At 39.4% G+C, this 17,724-nt stretch overlaps 1 long non-coding RNA gene across 1 annotated transcript in view; it reads right to left on the bottom strand.

Annotated features, from left to right (window-relative positions):
- Nucleotides 1-360: 360 nt before the first annotated feature.
- The window catches only part of LOC135296078 (uncharacterized), a 154,571-nt gene continuing 137,207 nt past the window's right edge, over nucleotides 361-17,724 (bottom strand). The window contains exons 15-17 of the long non-coding RNA XR_010358130.1: nucleotides 5,455-5,654; nucleotides 3,916-4,020; nucleotides 361-719 (exon numbers count right to left, since the gene is read on the bottom strand). This is a non-coding gene — a long non-coding RNA (uncharacterized LOC135296078). The remainder of the gene's footprint in view (nucleotides 720-3,915; nucleotides 4,021-5,454; nucleotides 5,655-17,724) is intronic.

Genomic DNA, 17,724 nt, shown 5'->3' with positions numbered 1-17,724 from the left:
TTCTTCCTTTTAAAGTAAAGTTTCCTTGTTCATTCATCACACACCACTAATCACCACCACTTAGGCGTCTTAAAGAAAATGATGTACCATGTATCAGAAAAACTGACAGGGCAAACGACTGAAATTGAACACATCTGTACAAATTGTGAAGAAACTGCAGGACTCTTAAACAAACAATAATAATGGCAGTCACATTTCTTTTCTAAAAATGGAATCATTCCCCTGCCATTTACAACGGTTTAGTATTTATGCATGTCCACAATTCTTCAAACCACCCTTCTTGAGTTGTTCAAGGCCTAGATTGTGGTTCTGTCTCTTTGGAAAGATTAACAACTAGACAAGAACATAACAAAATAACATCCTGCCTAACTCTTTGTATTCAGCAGGATAATAGCACCAAGGAATCTTCTCTTTGCTAACAAGGTTACATTCTGCTTCAGAAAGGTCTTTGTACACGCAGATATCTGATTGCACTTACTCTTTGCACTGAGCTTACTCTCCTTTATCTAATTCACTGCCCTGAGGCAAATTAGATAATTATCTTCTGTTCTATTCTTAGCTATTAAATAGGAAAGACTATGGTGTTGAAACTTGTGTTAATGTATATATCACCTTGGTAATGGAATCATTTGGTATCTTCTTCCAGCTGATGATATGCGTTGGCTGTTCTTTGTCCTCTATCGAGTTTTCCTCCTCTGGGCTACAGTGTCCCAGATTCTCTGCAGCAGACCGAACATAAAGTTTATGTCACCTCCACAATCACTCAGATAGAGACTCAAGAAAATAATGTCTTCTAAAACAAGGAGCTTCTTCTGAAGCAGAAAGATTTCAGCTGAATTCATGTGGTAAGATATAGGCTGCTCACAGATTTTCCCACTCCTGCCTCAAGCAGACATTGTGCTTTGCCCTTCTAGAGCCATGCATCCTCATTCACATGAGGTGCTGACATTTTCATAAGATAGCTGCAGTGCAGGTAAATTACTGTCAAAGCAGTAAGGCAATTCCCATTTCCACACTCTTCTAATCTGCCTCTGCCTCACTTCAGCTCCTTATGCTGATTTGAGACAGTAATTCTTTCATTTTTAGTGCCAGCTGAGGGCCAGGCTCACCAGCCTCTTGGCTTGGTATGTCACCTCTGTGAAGCTCATGGGGTTTTTTGTTTCTACCACAGAATTCACTTTTACCTGTTAAAAGAATAACTTAGCTCCATACACAGGAACATCCTGCATATTTCAACCAAGCACAGCATTGCTGTCATTCCAGCCTGACTATGGCCAGTGACTATTCAGATACCAGGTGGTGATAAACCTCATATTGAAGCACTATTGCAGGTTAGCTTGTAACCAGCAATCTTCTAAAAGGACCAGCAAAATCATATTGCACATCATGACTTGTGGTTTCAGTAAGGAAATAACTGAGTAGTTAATATCATTTGAGAGCAAACATTTTCTGAAGAGAAAATATTGTCCTAATTTTTCTAAATAAGAAAAAAATAAAATACATGAAAAACAATTTATGAGGCTTACTAGAGTCAAGGCTCTCAATTTTTGTTTTGTTGGTTGGCCTGTTGGGATTTTTTTGCTTGTTATGGAGATATTTTTTTTCATGATAGAGAGTGCAATATTGTTAATAACAAAGGATATACTGTTGATTGTAGATCTGGCCTGAAAATCATTCAGCTTACTTTCACTATAAGGTCAGAAATAACAGTTACGCTGTTATTAAATCCATATTCTAGCCCAGATACTTTCCTAGCACTTTCCTTCATATGGCAGACAGGAGCTGAGGGGAGGCAATAGTGAGGGACAATAACAGTGGGGTCTCACTCATCCTAAAACATTGCATAAAACTTAGTTTGTAATTTTCATCTGCCATGCTGAACTGTTTCTCCCTAAATTCCCAAGAGCAGCCAGGTGAATCAGGAAAGTATAAGAGTGAAGATTAAACAGGTTTCCTTTCCTACACTTGCACTCAGATGAGGGGGGAAGGGCTCCAAAAAAACAGTTAACTGCTTTTTTTGAGAAAAAAAAAAAATTAAAAATTGAGATGGTGCCTTTTAATTTGCTAATTAACAACTTTTACTGTGGAGAACATTGCCAAAATGGCTGAGATTATTTGATAAAGATTCATTAGAGAAGAAGAAAAATAGAAATTAAAGGAATGAAGATCTCAGATAATTCAGAATGTTCCAATGAAGCCAACAGAGCCAAGGATGCAATTTAGGGTACATAGTTTCCAAATTTTTGTTTCCTGTATTTTCACATATTGCCTACTAAAGCAGCCATTACGAGCAACTCGATAGGTGCTGTGGGTTGATTATATGACAAATCAAGATCAGGTGAAATAACATACAGCATTTGCAAAGAAGTATAATTTCATGAATCCTGAAATTATTTCTGGATTTACACTGAAAAAGTGCAATTAGGGTTTGAGAGCTAGATGCTGACAATATTGCTATCACTCTGGTTACTTACTCTATTCCAATTATTACAGCCCTACCCAGACACATGAGACTGGTTCCATTCTGTCCTTCACTAAACACAATTTTAGTTTAAACCACTTTTCTCCAAAAAGAATGCCCAAAGACATTGAACTAGGCATTTAGACTATTCAGACACTCTCTACTGTCATTTTAATATTCCTTGAGTTGACAGAAAATAGCCCAGTAGCCTAGTGGCTACTGAGCCTGTAGACTGCCTTGGCCTCAGGCACTGTTCTGAACCAGTCATAACACAACCTGAATATTATATTAAAATCTTTTGGTTTTTTCAAGTGAGTGTCTTAACAAGAGACTGCCAATCAATTTAAACACTAACTTCCTCAATCTGTTTCTGGTGATGTCTCACATTTATTGGTTATTTATCAATCCAGTGAGTAAAATCACAGCTGGTCAGGGCATTGCTCTAAGAAACATAAAAGTGGCTTTTCATCCTCTTCCACTGATAGTCATTAATGCAATTGAAACAGTAATGACTTAAGAGCATTTTCTACCAGGACATCTTAACCAGATGGCTCACATTTTCTAGTATTAGTAAGGCACCAGGATTCAGTCTTCACTAGGAGAAAAGAGGGAATGTCTCCCACACTGAATAAATAAATGATCAATTCTTAAACAGACTAAGCATGAAGGAAGAAGAGGGGTAAAAAGGAGATAATAATGCAAAATAACCCTGTCTCAGATCAAATAGACGGTAGGTTAAAAGTGGAATTGAAATTCAACCTCCTGTCAGCCAAAGACAGGCTCAGTTACTACAAAGCCTTGCCTGCCCTCACTTCTCTTGCTGCTAGTTCTCCTGCCTTGTCAGACCCATTCATCAAGCCACTTCATGTCACCTGGCTTTGGAGCCCAAACATGCATTGACAAATTGTCCCTAAACTCCATTTCTGGAGACGTTTCTTCCTCTTAATCTGGGATAGGTTTTAAGATAGCTGAGGTGAAACATCCCTCAAGATTGCAACGTTTGACTAAAAAGAGTGGCCTATAGTGGTGAAAATTAGCCAGGATTATTTCTTTACAGATGCCTGAACTACACAAGAGAAACCTCTATAATCCAGCTGCCCTGTCCATGCAGAACACCTGCTTACCCTACAGAGATATTATGATAGTTACTGCATGTTCCAAAATTTCAGAAAAGGTATCAAGTATGCTCTATTTTCACCAGTTTGCAGTCAGATTCAAATTCATTTATAGGTTGCTATTGCTCTTCAGTTCTTAAGAAACCCATCCTAAATTTTTGCAGAAGTTCCAGTTAACAAAGACTAAGTTCCAACAACACAGTACCCACCCTTAATATCTGGCTTTTTAATGGCATCCAAGACAAATAGAAAGTGTTTCAGGGATGCTGACCAAAGAGATGAGCCATCTCTTCATGAATAAGAGAAAGCGAAAAGCACTCCACAACTGAGCATACTCACCAGCTGGAAGAGAGGAGGGGTCAGGAGGCAGGTGCAAAAAAAAGCCATTTTGGGGCTCTAGATGGTTTTCTCTGTATTCCAAAGGACAAAGAGCAGAAGAGCTTTCTGTGAAAAGAAACGAATCTAGATTTAGTCCAGAAATGACTAGTCAATTTAAAGGGACCAGAATCCAAACTCACTCATTTTTAAGGATTAGGCCCATCACACACACACTGTTTTTCAATATTGTTCTCTGCAATAAAAATTGAGATTGTTTTCTGAACAGGATGCCAGCTGCTTCCTGCTCATGCTACTAATACATAACACTGCCATTGTATCACATCAAGGGATCCTCACTCTGATCACCAGCCAGCAGAACAAATGCACTATATTAAGTAAATCCTCATAAAAGGCTACAGAATCAATTGGTGTAATTCAGCCTAGTCAAACTGACTTCAGCAACATTTTACTCCTGCTTAGGACCTAATCTGATTCATAATTTATCTTTGATGTGATTAACTAATTGCTGTACACTTATACATAGGAAATCCAATTCTATACGTTATGCATGGGTCACATAGTTAGTCACACTTACATATTATGAACTCAGGTGCACTTGCAATAAAAAGGTACAAAACAGAAGAAACCTTCCTGTGGCATGAGTTGTCTTGCTCTCCCTTGCCCTAAAGAAGCAATCTCTGACCTTCTGCAGCTTTACTGTGAACATTCCCCTCCCTCCCAAGAGGTGATCTTCCCCAAGAAGCCACGGCCTCATTCCATGTAACTCAAAACTGCTGTTACCATGGTTAATATTTCTGACTTGATTGGCACCACTAGTAATTGAACTGCAGTCTCTTGAGCACAGCAAGCTCTATTCATTAGCCCCTATTGTGTTAGGACACTGCATCAACCCACATTATTTTTCTGTGTAAAGGGGAAAAATCAGCCATGAATACAAAGTTATCTTGCCACACAAAATTTTCCAGTTTTGCTCTTGGATTAATTTTATGAGATTAAATAAAATATTGCACATAAATTTTATTTATGTCTGTAGCAGTACAAGGTGGGAAAAGGCACCTTCATTTTGACTGCATAATATTATGTACATCTAAAACCCAAAATAGTGTAGTTCAGCTTTATGAGAAGACTTTTAGTTTCATCACAAATTGACAAAACCTTTGCAGTCTTCTGTCTCGTTTTCTCTCACTTTATATAGAGTTACACTTTATATGAATTTTCTGATTTGAGTCAATATGTGACAGAATGCTACATTAGAAATGAAAAGAACAACATTCCAGAAGCTTTCCTTCTGGTAGGGAAACAAGACAGATAAGCTTTAAAATGCAGATTTCAACTGCCTATTCAGACAAAGACATTATGTATTTTATATATTTTAGTAGTTTTTTATAGATGACACTATTGTATATGTAAGGGAATTAGGCAAATTAGAAATTACTTAATAAGCCCTGTCAAATTTGAGCTGACATTTTAATAGAAGTAGACAAAATACAAGAAATATTTTGTATTCTGATCCCATAAACACTTCCATAAATTAATAACCTCCAACATCAAGGAGATGGCCAGACCAGCAAGTTGCTCCAGAGTTATCCTTCTGTTCATCCTGCTGCATTTTGAGTATAATAATTACCCTCTTGGTTTCATCTTTGCAAAAGTTTTCATATTTTGTCTGTTTTATCTCTTCTTCCCTTAGACAGGACCATGAGAGATGTCTGAGAAGTATTCATAACATAGATTCTTTTCTATGAGGAAAAGGGAAAAAAGAACACAGTAAGAGAAATAGAAGTGCTAAAGGAAAAAGTTTTGCTTTACTCCATCAGCCTGCTTTGGCATTGTGAGACTGATCTTGGAAGACTGAAGAGCTTGCAGGGCTTCAGAAATGCGAGCTAGAGAAAGGTGGATGCAAGAGAGAGCAAGAGACAATGTCAGATATTATTGGTGGAAAAACTGCTCCTTACCGTAGCTGGTTATTAAGTGGAGTAGGATATTCTTCACAGTCTCAATGCCAAGATTCTCACCTTTCCAAAATTTATACTCTGTGTCGAAATACCAGTAATTTATTTCCAATTCTTTCAGTTTCCATCCTCACTTGAGTCCACTGTATTAGGTAGAGGCAAATAAGTTTACAAGGACAAGTCACACAAAATCACACATGTTCTAGCAGAGACTCACTCATACAACAAAACGGTGCAAAAGGTTAGCACTGAGAGATTTGCCTCCCCAAGGGATGGATGTCCCTGTCAGTGGTTCTGACTTGTTTCAGCTCTCTCTGAAAGTGTTCAGTGCTTGGAACACCAGAAAAATCTAGTTGTGTCCCATTTTACACAAATGACTATAGAAGCGCACAAAATTGGTGGCACTGTATATTTAGATCCTTTTCCATAGCAAGTAGATAGTAACACTTATCTTTCCCTTTATCATTGTGAAGCTTACTTTATATTTGCAAGGGACTTCGTTGATAAGACCAGCAGTTGCCAAAAGAAAATTCATGGCACTGTGAAAATTCCTTATCTGGTGCATGCCTGCTGCTGGGACTGCATATGAGGAGCACTAAGAGTGACAAATAGACTGTGAAATGCAGTATTAACTGAACCTGCTTCATTCTGAGCGAGTGATTCTCTGATACCTAATATGCAGGTTGAGCCAACCTAGCAAGGTTCTGAGGACATACACTATTTCCCCCCTCCCCACGTCAAGTGTAGATTAGATGGTCCAATAGATTTAAAGTCACTAGAGAGAGTACTGGCCAGCAGAAAATAACAAAATACTCATTTTTCAAGGAAAAAAAAAAGGTTAAAACTAATTATTGTTCATCTGTCTCATCCATTCAATAACCAATGTTGGCACCCTTTGGAAAACCATTATATGTGATCAAGTAATAGTTTTCATAGCACATGTGCCAATGTCTGCAGGAACCAGATCAAGGCCTGTGGATCTCACAATACTAATGCATTCACAGTTCTCATTGCCTCATTTCCCAGCTGTAAGTCTTTTTAAATGTATTCTTCCATTCATTTATTTTTGAGTGTGCATAATCTATACAGATACACGTCTTCCTATATTTAGTCTACATTTTTAGGTTAAACTGGTAACTTGATGGACCAACCCACACTCAGTACCAGAGCATGGGCATACGTGCCCCTGTAGCTTTCTGAGTTCTTTTTTTATTTCTCCAGGGTTCTATTACCCCCCAGCAGGCAGAAGGGGGTGATCCTCTCCTCTACTCAGCCCTGGTGAGGCCACACCTGGAGTGCTGTGTCCAGTTCTGGGCTTCTCGGTACAAGTGAGACATGGAGCTCCTGAAGCAGATCCAGCGGAGGCTACAAAGATGATTGCTTGACAGGAGCCTTTCTCTTACTACAAAAGGCTGAGGGAGCTGGACCTGTAGACTCAACAGGAGGTGACTGAGAGTAGATTTCATCAATATCTATAGGTATATGAAGGGAGGGTGCCAAAAGGATGAAGCCAGGCTCTGCAAGAGGCAATGGGCAGACACATGCACAGGAGGTTCCATCTCAACATGAGGAAGAACTCTATTGTCCAAGTGACCATGCACTAGAACAGGTTTCTGAAGGGTTGTGTAGTCTCCCTCACTGGACATATTCAAGAACAATCCAGACACAATCCTATACAGTGTGGTCCAGGATGACCCTGATAAGCAGGGAGGTTGGACCAGATGCCCTGCTGTGGTCCCTTCCAATCTTACCTAGTCTGTGATTTCTGCTCTTCTTTTCACAGCCTCATCACCATGTGGGATTTGTAACATTAAGTAGTCCCACAAATGGTCATTTCTGGCATGCATTAACTGTACATCCTTGTGTTTCACAATTTCCACAGTCCTCTTCAAGCTCCTGCTGGGACCACTGCAAGCAAATCTCATGTATGAGCAGACTGGTTATTTTCATGCCCGTCAGCTTTCTTTCTTTTTGTTGGCCAACACGCCTGCTACATAAATAATCATGGTTTAAGAATAGAGCTAAATTCTATTTCTCTGTTTGACGTGCTGAACTAACTGCAAATATTCTCAGCTCAGCTTTTTAGAGTAGTTTGTAAACAGCACAAAAACCAGATGTGACTCAAAGGACAATCTCATGTAAATATAAAAAGCCATAATTCAAAGTACAATGTTAAGTCTCAGTAATTCACACAAATTTGAGGTTTCCAATTTAATGACAACAACTCTGACCTGACAAATATTACTGTGTAAATTTGTATAAAATTGAGTACATTACAGGGTCTCAAAATCATAGTCACATTATAATAATAGCACTGGACTTTTCCCTGGAGCCCAGTACATACAAAGATTTTCTAGAGCTCGTGAGGAATGTAGGTGCATAGGCACTACTGAAGGTCAGTGGGATTTCCATGGCTAAATCCCTAAGATATGTTGGAATCAGTCCCTTGCAATTACTAATTCAGGCACCATATCCAGCTATTCATATATATGTTAATATAAATAAAACAATAGGCTTCATTTGGACTGCTCCTGAATCACACCTGCTTACATACCTTTGCAGAGAGGTAATACATGTTGGTAAAGTCATCTCTAATGGGAGAGAGAACTTCCGAGTCTGGCTGTGGCTGTTTATTATCTTTACTTCTATTCTCTTGAGTTTTTATTCTTTATCTTCAGCATTTCCCATTCTCAAGATAAATTTGTCGTGTATTTTGTTACATATAGTGATTTTCTTCTTGGCCACACACTTTTCTCTCTGCATCACCAGACTGGATTCAGAAGGTTTTAGTGACTTAGCTGCTTCCTTCTCCAAGCTGTATTTATGATCATGACGACAGCATTTGTGTTAAGTCCTTCTTGTTTTCTGATAGTACTGAAGCAAAACTAAATGTGTTTGCTAAGTAGACACTAGGGAAGTTTTTGGAGTTAGAGGTATGTCTGTGTTACCAGAACACTGTCAGAAACAAAAGAGACAGCCACACAACCCCTGTAACCCTCCACCCATACCCATCCAGATTCACTCTCCCTCACCTTCCCAAATGTGTAAGTGGGATTCTATCCCAGACAGTCTGGCAGAGCCCACTGATCAGCAGCATTTATTGCATTAGAACAGTTCTATCCATTATAGCACAAAACCATCAGTGAAGGAGCAAATCATTTGTATAACGCATGAGGCAATATTGTGCCTGCATTATGGAAAGGGAGTGCTCCTTGAGCAAATATCAGGTGCTGGGGAGAAACCCCCAGCAGGAGACTGCACATGAGGTCTTCTCCCTGTGAGACCCTGAGAGATGACAGACCTGGATACAAAACAGTGCTGCAGAAGGGCTACACAAAGAGATGTGCACTGGAGAGCAGCTGCTTGGGCACACTGCTCACTGCTATATATTGGATTCCAGTGAATAAAATGGTTTAACTCTACAAACTGTGAGGAACAAGTGCAGCAGAGTCCAGATGTATGAACGCTGTTCACTGCACTGATATTGAATCAAAACATTTGAAACTGTTTTGTTTGAGTATTCAAACTAACAATAAAAATAAAAGTCATTTTGGTAAAAAAGTATCTTAATGTTTGACACAGAGTCCCAAAGATATAGGCCATGTGAGGATCAAATCTTCAGTGTTCAATTCCTTCACAACTGGAAAGCAGTAAGAGTTAATTATTTTATGGCTAGAAGATAAATAACAATCTCTGTAGGAAACTGCAAGTAGTATTGCAAAAGATTAGCCTTATTTGGTTTTGTTTTCTTTTACACAGGGTGATATAGTTGCTGAATCATTATTAATAATTGTTTATGTCACAGAAATGCCTTAAGCAACCCTCCAGAACAAATACTAAAAAGGATAAACCCTAAGCAATAGCTCCAGCAGAGAAAGGGAGATTTTGTTTTCCCTGAAGCTGGAGCCTCTTGCACCTGCAGTTGAGCTGCTCCCCAAACTGCCAATGCCACCCATGCATGTGATACGTGGGGTGCTACTGAGCAGGTGCAAAGTAAGTACTACTTTGCAAAGTACTACTACAAAGAAAGTACTACTTTCCTTTCTTCTGCTTTGGAAACCCCTCAGATCCTTAAGTCCCCAAGAGATCTGTCAAGGAAAATAAAACAAGCCTGGCATGCACTCAGCTAGGATAGTCAATCTGAATAATTCCCTAGCTTTGGTATCAGGCACCATGCAGCTCCCACTCACCTCAGTAGGAGGGAACTGCCCCTGTGCATTGCCCAATTTATCAGCATGATACATGAAGTCTGTCTGGAAGATAAACAAGGGGACATATTGCAGTGACATACAAACTCTTCTCAAGTTGTGCATCCTGGGAGATAGATTACATGATGAATATGTGCAGCATGCCTTTTCCAGCTTGTGCTTCTGAGCTGAGCTGTGATGTCCTTCCTGAAGAAAAGCTGCATTTTCTCTCACAGATAAGGCTGGCTGTCCTTTCAGGAGACGCCTCTCAAAATTTGGTTCTCAGGTACTCAAGTGCCTAATGAGAAGAGATTCATAACCCTTTCCCTGATGACATTTTGTGTTGCCTTTCTCTTTAAGGAGAGGTGAAGTTGTACATTTCCATCAGATGAAGACAAAAGAAAAGGAGCAAGCCTTATGGTGTAAAACCATCATAGACCCTGCCTGCCTCCTACCAAAGCTGTTTGCAAAGGCAAATCCACCTCAGTTCCATGTTTCCCCTCTAATTCACCATCACTTGAGAGAGAAGAGCAGACAACACACAGTAATTTTTTTAAGGCATTAGGAGTAATATTGTGACAAACAAGTCAGCAGCATTTCAACACCTCCAAACACAGAATGGCAGAAGTGTGCCTGTCAAAGCACAGCTACAAAACAATTTCTGGACTTGCCATCCCCAGTGTAAAGTACGAAGGTGGGAAATCTCCAGGAACCTGAAAGACACAAAGAGACAGCTTCCCTTCTCCCAGCCAAATTGATCTCGGGATCTTTTCACTACTCATGCTTTTGAAAACTTATCCTTCAAATGTAGTGGATGTTAGAGCTATTATGAAATCTGCTGCACCTGGATTGCACTATTGCTGAAAACAGATTATCTGTAGATAGTAATCTTGTAATAACATATTTTTAAATTATCTGTTCTCCTTTTGTCATTGATATGTTTTCATATGCTCAAAATTCATTATAAGTATTGATGCTAATCTTGTGTCATCTGGCTGAAGAAAACAGGTTCGCATGGGAGTTTTTAAGAAATCAGTCACAAAAAATAACCTTCTTAAAAGTAAATATATTAATATATGGGGAATATACAATCCAGATAGCTAGACAAACAAAGAGGTTGTCACTGGATATACATTTAGACTGTGTTGAAGTATTATTTCAAATGCTAGGTGCCTTAATCCACCTTTTTACATTCACACCAGTTCCTTCAATGCTATATGAATTAGTATCTTACCTGTTCAGTCCCAGTAACAGGCAAAAGTCAGTGTGCTGAGACCTTCAACTCACAATAATTCTTTCATGAGGTTGCCTACCGCTCCCTTGCAACCTTGCTCCCCTAACACTGGGGTGTCTCTAGGTAGCACGTTTGGGCTGGTGGCTCAGACTTGCTCAGACACTAGGCCACCAAGTACAGCGCATCCAGACCCATTCATGTGGAGTGTCCTTTTGCCCTAAAGCATACAGTTCAGCCCTTGAGATCTTAGATCCTCAGTGCTAGCCACCGGGTTTCCCCAGGGCTACGAGGCTGGTAGCCAAATTTGGCTCTACAGAGCTCCAAGGAAAAAGCAAAATGTATTGGTAATGACCTATCTCTGCTCCAGCTGCATCTGCGTTTTGTTACAACTATGCAAATACAAGCAAACTAGAGACCTTTTTCTCACTAGAGATCTTCCTTAAGCATGGCCCAGCCCTCACTCAAACATAGTCAAGACCTGGACAGGATGGCCATATCCTAACTGCTTTTTAGGGATAGTTCTTGTTACGTGTTCTGTCAGCATCCATCTCCAGCTAAGTGCTGGTTAAATCCATTACAGGGGCCTTGCTTGGCAGTTTATTTGTGGACAATCACAGCTTCTGTGTCCTCAGCTGCCAAGGGAGAGATGAATCCAAGGTACCCACTCTTGTCTTGGGCTGCCAGCACAAAGTCCCACTGAGGCCCACCTCACTCAATATTCCAAAAAAAATTTGGGTCCAGTTTTTGCCCAAATCACACATGATGCTCAGGAAGGCCTGGGAGGCATTTAACATTGTGGTTGGTAAACTGAGACTTGGAAACTGGTTAGAACTAGGTTAGAACACTAAGGTGTTGTACTTTAAAGTGTGTATCAAGTCACTCCAAAAGAAGCAAAAGTAATGGAGTCTCCACATAATGTCAATAGATGTCAGAGCAGCCCAAAGGATTAATGAAACAGAAGGCACATTTTTGTCACTTTGATACTCAGCTTCCATGCAGCCTTTTAAATTAGACTCCTCAAAATCAAACACACTCCCCTCTGCACAGAACCACAACACACACAAAAAATGCAATTTGAGAGATAATATTAGACTGGAAAATTTTGGACTCTTTCTCTTACAGACACAGTCGGTGCCAGTGTTGTGTATCTGTCTACCTGTGCAAATGAAATAATTGCCAGACTACAGCATTCTGCAGTAATGATCATTAACTGCAGTAGCAATATTGCAGACTCTAGGGCCTTATTGTAATCCTCCTCATTTCAGTGTTAAACTACTCTAACTTCATTAGCTTCACTGGAGATACTCCACTTTACACCTACATAATTGAGAGCAGAATCAAGCCTCCACTGCTGTGGAAAATACTGGGTAGTGCAGCACTTTTCAAATAAAATGTAATTAACATGAAATTCTAGATCCATATTGCAATTTGCAGAATGATCACTGTGGGTGCAACACGACTTCCAACTCCCTCTCTCATCTTAATTTAGTTAGAAATAGGGCTGCTTGTGTAATATTTTCTCCATAGCAGGAAACAGAGGCATAATTCTTTTTCTTTTCCTATTGTTATTTTTTTCTCTTTATAAATCTTTGTCAGCAAAGGATTACTAGCTCACCTGAGAGAGGCAGTTAAAGTCAGATACTTGCCCATAATTAGGGAAACTTGGAATCCTTGACAGTGAACACCTGGCTTCTCATTACTACCTGAATTTTATACTTCCAAGTGTTAATCTCTCCTCAGGGTTTGCCTTGGAGTTTCATTCTGGTATTCAATGAAACCATCAGGTTTTCCAGGCACTGACACCTTTGAAATGTTTTCCACATGGGAACCAATATGAAACATGTGTGATTATTACTGATTTCACTGTGTTGATTTCTATTATAGTAGCACCCTGGAAAAATAGTACAGACAGCAGTAATAAAATCTTTCATTCATACAGCAGGAAGAGTTGTGTTTAAAGGGGCTGGTTTGATGTGAGGAAGGGGTGGGCATTGCTATGATGAATGGCGTTATCATGATTATAACTTGGTTTAAAGGACTCTAAGAACTTGCACATTTTTTAGCTTTGAGAGTAAGTTCCACCAGCACTTCTTTCCTCTTAAAAGCCATCACTGCTGCCATTCCTCATAGCACTAGATGCTAGCTGGAACCTGGGAGCATGCTGATTGTGAAATCCCAGCTAACAGGGCTACACTTCAGGCAGATTACTGTAATTTCCTTTACTTTACTGAGTGCAGAGTTTTCTTCCCAACCTGTACCAGCCTTATGGGCAGGAAAATTTTCTCATTCCCACAAGAGCAAATGTGCTGGTAACTTTGTACTTTTTACTCCAGACATTGGAAAACCTAGGCAAAAAGTGTATCTCTGGGGCTTCTGTTAATCAGAAGGATTTACTATTCTGTACCTGATAAGAGTTGTTTAAATAACTCCAGGCCCAAAGCTCTTATTGACTAGTACAAGGCAATAGAGGTAATAAGAAGTCAAAATCCTCTGAAAGAAAAACACCAAAGAGTTTTTATGCAGCTGAAACTCACCCAGAAACATGAAAACAAGTTTTTTAAACAACAGTGCATTTGGTTTTGGAAAGCACCAGGTGCCAATAAGAAGAAAAACACCCAGGCTGTCTTTCCTTGATCAAGTCTAAGCCCTGATGCACTTTACAATTTTTGAAGTTTTCAGTGAAGTGAGGAAGAGCAGACTTACTGCAGGAGTAAGTAGCATGCTGAGTGAAAGAAAATATGTAAAACTTGTTTGGGATCTGAAGTGGAAAAAAAAGGAAGCAAAGCAGTGGAAGATTTTGTGACTGATCTAATACTGAGCATCTGAATTAGTAGTATTTAACTGATAAAAGAATAGTTGTCATGGAATCCCAGAAGAAAAATACTGAAGAAAACTGAGAATTCCCAAGTTAACCTATGGTGAGCTTTATATGTGAAATTAAGTAAGAATGCAAAATGTAATCAAAACATCAAAAACTCAAAAGTCCGGATCAAAGTAGTCTTTGTTTTGAAGTTCATTAATAAAAAAATGGAAAACACCTTTGGACTACAAGGTTCAACTCAGATTCCAATGTGTAATGTGTCAAAGATGCTAAAAATGAGCATCAAATATAGTCCAGTAGAACAAGAGAGTTTGTTTTTCACAGGAGACATGGGAAATTTCATGTCCCTGTTTCCCAGAAGTCAGTTTCTTTTAAAAGCAACATGAGTCGAGTTCTTACCACTGACAAAGGACACCTGAAATTTTTTTTCCATGGAAAATAACATTTTCTTTCTTTAGTTGCACAATTATTATTGGAGGTCTGGGTACAGGCCTGGGACACACTGTTGCATGTACTTTGAAAGACACTACCTAAGCTTGTTATCAGAACTGGAATGCAAGCGTGTTTCCCCAGACCTTTTGTGAGGTCCAAGATGCATGGCATTTCCCAAATTCCTTGGGGATATCCAATAATCTTACCAGTCTCCTGGTTGCTTGTGGAGTAGCTACAGAGTACTGACTCCTACTCTGCTGAGCTTAGGTTGAAAAAATAAATATGTCTTCATAAATATATGCTTCAGATTATTCAGAAAATAAAAATAGAATAAGCCAAAACCAAACAAAAAAGGCACAGATACTATAGGAAAAGTGTATATTATATATCTATATTTGTATGTCATGCAAGCTAAAGTTTAACTTAGATTCTTCTTTACCCAACACTTTTTCAATCTCCATTGACTGTTTCATTTCCTGCATTAACCCCCTTCTCCTCAATTCCCTACAGTCTGCTTCCCCTCTCTGCTCTCTGTTGTAATACCCTTCCTGTCTCTGCCTTTGATTTTATGCAAATTTGGGTTGTCTGGGGTGATGATTATAGAATTGAAAATAGAGTAATACAATAGTCCTGTGCTAGAGCTTTAGACTCAAACAAAGCACAGAGGATCTGTGCTACCTGCTCTGCTGGGAGCATTTCTGAGCACTCAGTCCACCTTGTGCAATTCTTCAGATCTTACTATTTGTCTTAAACTTATGTGTGTCAGGAATTAATTGCCTCACAAGGCTACAGGACAGATTTGTGCAACAGTCCAGGTCTCTGGGACTTCTGTCTTGCATCATAGACATGTGCCTGTCACAGGAATGACTCAATGCCAGCTTTGCCACACTCAGCCATCATTGACCTAATTGTATCTGCATACAGATGGTGGTGTATGGCATTTGATATTCCTGCAAGTCCCACTTCCTTTGACATCAGCTTCTCCCATTATAGAGACTATAGTTCTCAGGTTTTTTGTTAAAAAACCTCCATAATGAGGTCATGAAATATGTTGTGGTGATGCCTCCTGTGAAGAGTTGGTGGCTGTGCCCCAGTAAAACTGACAAACTCAATTCACTCATGAAATTACAAGGCAAATTATTGGGCTCTGAAATGTTTCTGTGAATTCAGCTCATGGGTTCTCACAAGATGAGGAACTCTGAGGAAATGCTAATCTTAACAGCCATGATTTTACCAATTTTGGCTGAAGACACTGACTGATGAACCAGCATTTACTGCCTGTTAAGAGAAATGAGGAATAAAAAAAAATCCCAGAGCGATTTTAGAGATATACACAAAAGCAATGAAGGAGAAGGGTCAAAAAATTCATAGGAGAAAGAAACATGTACATTCATGTGATGGGGAGGATCTGACTTAGCTAATGGATCAGCTCAAGAGTGGAAATGTTGCCTTGTACAGAAAAGAAGATAAATATCTAAGCAGAAGGAAGAGTAGCAGCTTCCAGCACAAACACTATACCAGGGAAATAAGGAAAAGGCAAAAAAAATGTATATAAGATTTATCATATTTATATTATACTAGTAAGGAATAAAAGAAAACCTGAACACAGACCTCTGAGACATTATTAATAAACACACCCATACCACCCTGTATACTTGAAATATAAAATAATGTGCTCACATACTTGCCACTACTGATTTCTAGGAAAACATGTTTAAATTTGTGAATTCTAAAGAGTTGGTGTTTTGTTTAGTGGAGGGAAGAAAAAAAAAATGTTGTTTTGGATGAGAACAAATGTTTCAGTTTGTATTTTCCAATTCAGTCAACAACAAAATATACTTCATTGCTAGTATCACTTGCGAGTCAGGCATATACACAAGAAAACAAAAAAACATAGTTTTATGCTGTCTGTTGCACTGGAGAAACCCAAGGGGAAATTCTGTTCGACAGGCAAAAAAAGAAAACAGTGAGGGAAAAATTCTTATTTCAAAATCTCTAACTGGATTAAAGTGACAGGGAACAAATGACTACAAGCCTCAGAAGCTGAGGACTTCCATCTCTAGGTGTGCTGGTGTTTCTATTATGAGCCTCCACTTCAAATATAACTACAGAGACGAAATTGATTTTCTGGTTTTATGACCTTTTTAAAGGCACATTAATGTTCTACATAACTGAGTATTTGCACAGTACTTTATTATGTGAAATACCATTAATTTCAATGGGAGTTTGTGTAGTATGGTAACGATGTCATTAAACAGTGCTGTTAAACTCATTGGGCTATTTACCATCCTGAATTACACCTGGACACATGCTCCCCCCGAGCAGCATGGCCTCTCCCACACCTCTGTACCTGACTCATACAGTGTACCCCTGTTTCCTCTGGCCAGCAGGGGCCAAAGACCAAAGCTCAGCAGCTGCAGGTAATGACTAACAGGAGGTTTTGAGACATGGCCCATGTTAAATCCATCTGCACAAGAGCAAGATTTGTCCAAAAGACACTTACAGACCTTTGCTGTGTGGCTACACCACGAGTTGGAATGGTTTCATTTATCACTCTATCCTCAAATGTCCCAGGTTTAGTCTCACAAGACCTTTGCGAAGAAGAAAAACATAACTTAATTCTGTGGGGTTAAACTGATGCACACACAGAAGATATGATCTGCACACAAGAAATTCTTCCAGCAGCCTGAGCCCTGAGCAGCATCCTGGCCAGAAACTGCTTTACAGACACATTACTCCTGCAGTCAGTGGGAACATAGGAACATGTTTTAGAGGTGATTATTTCCATTTCAATCCATGGATAATAACTTGCATGTTCAAGAATTTCCAAGACTTTTTACCTGTAATGTTGAGGCATTGCACTGCATCTTCAGGAAATGCTTGGAATAGGGGAGATGAGTAAACTACACCATCTTTGAAGTAGCTTGAAGAATTGTGCTCAGCATCTCTGCTCTCAAGTATCATCAAACCTCTTTCCTGTGTGTGCCAAGCTGAGAGAAGACCTGTTTTCCTTACTATTCTATCCATGCTGGTTGCCTTGAAAAGAGGAGAGAAACTGATGCACAGAGATTAGGGAATGAGAGGCAGGAATGCAGCCCTGTAGGAGGAGATCTGAGGATTTTGATTGATGATAAACTCAATATGAGTCAACAATGTTCAGTCAAAAGGACCAACCATTGAAGA

The sequence above is a fragment of the Passer domesticus genome, chromosome 3 (assembly GCF_036417665.1).
Source record: "Passer domesticus isolate bPasDom1 chromosome 3, bPasDom1.hap1, whole genome shotgun sequence".
Lineage (NCBI taxonomy): Eukaryota > Metazoa > Chordata > Aves > Passeriformes > Passeridae > Passer > Passer domesticus.
Note: the sequence above shows the minus strand (reverse complement) of the source record. Positions and strands in the feature narration are given on the sequence as shown.